We start from the raw sequence: 3,316 nt of genomic DNA on the forward strand, positions 1-3,316 counted from the left end.
TGTGAATTTTATTTCTTCGCGAGTATTTTATCGTTCTTTGTTGAAATTGTTGTATTGTAAGCCTATGGTTTTGTACATTTTACTTTGGATTTTGCAATTCAGTAATGTTTTTGATTATATTCTTTGTTTATTTGGGAATTCCTTTTTTTGGGTTCTTGGAATTTGGAATGAATTAGAAGCAATATTCCAATGCAGCAGCTACAGCTTTGTACAACTACCTGGGCAATGCCAGCCCTGCTCATGATGTGGGCGACATGCTTTCATTGCTAAGTTTCTTCAGTCTGCACATCGGAACATTTGTCCTCTCAAACTCTAATTTTGACTATCTTCTTTATATCAAAATTAGTTTTTCATAAGAGGAATACATATAGTGGAAGATAGAAAGTCGGAGGCATTACAACAGAAAATTGATCATGCTTACTTAGCTTCAAAGGTTGTTGTAGGAAGGTACTGATTTTTCTCCAATACTCCCTTCTCTCTTAATACATTACAGTTTTGAAGATGGTTACAACTTACCTACTTATCCTTTTTTGTCGTAATTGAAGGAGTTCTCAAATACGCAGTATTGCATTTCTTAGGTCACCTAATTTTGAGTATCTGTATTCGTTTTCTGGATCTAGTATTCTTAGTTGTTTATGTAATCAATGATCTACTAATGAGCCCATCTTTGAAAGCCTTGGTATGGGCCTTGCCATCAAATTGAAATAACTGCTTCTCTTTTGAGGAAAACATTGTTCCGATTAGTCTCATTCATGTGAATAGGTTCCTTCTCTCTTGCAGTATTACATATATATCAATTTTGCACAGTTGCTGATTAATAGACTTGCCTATGCTAATGCTATCATTTAATTTACAGCTTACTATGTAGTTGTTGATGAGTCAGTCGGAAGACAATTTGCAATAGTCTTTTTGGAGCGTGTTAAGATGATTTTGGGTCAAACTATGGGGATGAAAACGTAGTAACAACTCGTAATTTAAAATAAAATTTACTTTAGTATTATGTAAGGGCAGAAGGCAGAATTTTCTATTAAGTCATTTAACTGCAGTACTCTCTTAAGTATATTCCTAAGTTTATGAAGCATATGCAGTATTGTGCTGAACATCCTGAAGAAGTAATTGTTGCGTTCTATGACTTTTTCAGAGTGGGAAAGATGCCAGTCAGCGACACTGAAATTGGTGAATCACATATTGCTAGCACCATCTATGCTACTTTGCCACTATTTTTTTTTTCACTAACACCTTCAAGATTGAGCATTTCTCCAACCCTCCCTCTGTGTTCTTGTGGGTGTTCAATCAAATTCCAAGCTCATTTTAAAAGAATCACATCTTTTATGTCTTTATAGTGTTGAGGAGGTCAAGAATGGCTGGAAAAAGTTGAGTTTTGGGGTTGGAACTCAGAAAACGGTGGAGCTGCAGCAACAAGATTGTAATAGCTGAGAAGTACATGAAGTATAGGGACTCTAAACAATCGGTTGGGGTTAGAGTTAAAGATCTTCTTGATTGAATGATCCTTGAAGAAAGCATAGGCCAAATAATTTTGATTGATAAGTCTGAATCTATAATTAAAATCATGAAGCACTACTATTATGTCGGAACATTTTTAAATCTTTAAAATACAGCCATTTCCATATTTTTAATTTATTTATGGTACATTTTGTTTGCATTTATTTGTTCTTCTATGGTTGGTTTTCTTAATTTTTGGAGATTTGATAATGTTATTCTATATGAAATAGTAAGCCGTGTTTACTTGAATTACTACTTAAGTTACATCTTACATCTATATAGTTTATATAATTTGCATATTTGTTTACAATTTTTTTTGTTTCATTTTAAATTCCTTATTAGTTGTTGTGTGTTACGTTTCTCATAGTTGTTTTTAGTATAATAGTCATTGCTACTATGATTTTTGTTTTGATTAAACTTCAATCGTCAATAAATGAGTTTTCTTTATTCGACGTGCAACAGTTTTAGATCAAATTATATAAGAAAGATAATTTTTTGAAAATTTATGTCTTTCACCAATTAATCATTTTTTCTTGATTAAAAAAAAGTTGAGATATGATTTGGGAAGCAATATCTACAAGATAGTTTTGTATTTATTGTTTTCGAGACAAAACATAATACCTATGGCATTTGAATGTAGATTAATTTTAGGAGGTCCAAATTCTGAGATTTCAACAAATTGTAGGGGGTATATATCAGCCACAATTAATAATGCAATCTGAAATAAAACAGTTATTTTGATAATGGTTGTACATGATAAAAGTGTTAGTGGATTTCTTTGTTTGAAGTTATCCACGCATCGCGCCGGTACATATACTAGTTAATAATAAAATAGGAATACAAAATTTGCAGAAAGGTCGAGCAAGGCCCTTGTACTTTGCAGAAATGTCGAACTTTGCCCCCTGCTAGAAGTTTGGTTCACTATGTTATCGCCTGTATAATGTTGTTGCCAGGTAAATAGGAGGTGATGGATTTAAGCCGTGGAAATAACCTCTAGCAAAAATTGTAGGGTAAGACAGTATACAATAGATCCATGTGGTCTAATCCTTTTCCAAACAAGTTGTCTTCATTACAATGTTGTTGCCATGTAAATAGAAGGTGATAGGTTCAAGCGTGGAAACAATTTCTTGAAAAAAAATGTAGGGTAAGACAAGTTTCCAATTAGCAAAATGACCTACTTCAATTTTCTCATCTGTAGGATTGGTAATCGATATGTCCATAAATAGATCGGATTGATAATCAATTTGTCGGATTGATTATCGATCTGAACATATATTGGTCGAATGGATTATCGATTGGTCGGATCGGATCGATATTCGATCTGTCTATATATTGGTTGGATAGATAATAGATCTGTCTCAAAAATGGATCATCCCCCCCCCCCCCCTCCTTAAAAAAAAATTAAAAAAAAACTTGTAGTCTATTTAATTAAAAAGAAGACATGAAAAAGCCATTTAACAAGGATCCCGATAAAAATACCAAATGGAACTATAATAAATACTTTCAAGGAGAAAAATATACTAAAGACACATGCATATGAGTTTTTTTTTAAGGAACAAATTCATGAAGCATAAAGGAAAATTGCATTACCTCTAACGGAGATTGAAAAGTGAAATTGTGTTTGCTATCAAAGTTACACAAAATAAGTCGTATATATGAAAAAAAAAAAAAAAAGTTGTCTTTAAAGAAATGAGATGACAACTCCAATAAATTGACCTTGGGATTTTGTCACGACTCGAACCAGGCCTGGCCGTGATGAGCATTTCGAACTATGGAGGCTCGAAACACCCCTATCTGTCTGATAATCATGCAC

The 3,316-nt window shown here is 33.0% G+C and overlaps 1 long non-coding RNA gene across 1 annotated transcript; it reads left to right on the plus strand.

Moving 5' to 3' along the window:
• The first annotated feature begins 7 nt into the window (after positions 1–7).
• LOC124891438 lies at positions 8–1,630 on the plus strand. The gene is made up of 2 exons (XR_007049693.1): positions 8–447; positions 1,142–1,630. It is a non-coding gene; the product is annotated as an uncharacterized LOC124891438 (long non-coding RNA).
• Positions 1,631–3,316: the final 1,686 nt, after the last annotated feature.

This window comes from Capsicum annuum, unplaced genomic scaffold (genome assembly GCF_002878395.1).
Source record: "Capsicum annuum cultivar UCD-10X-F1 unplaced genomic scaffold, UCD10Xv1.1 ctg35405, whole genome shotgun sequence".
Lineage (NCBI taxonomy): Eukaryota > Viridiplantae > Streptophyta > Magnoliopsida > Solanales > Solanaceae > Capsicum > Capsicum annuum.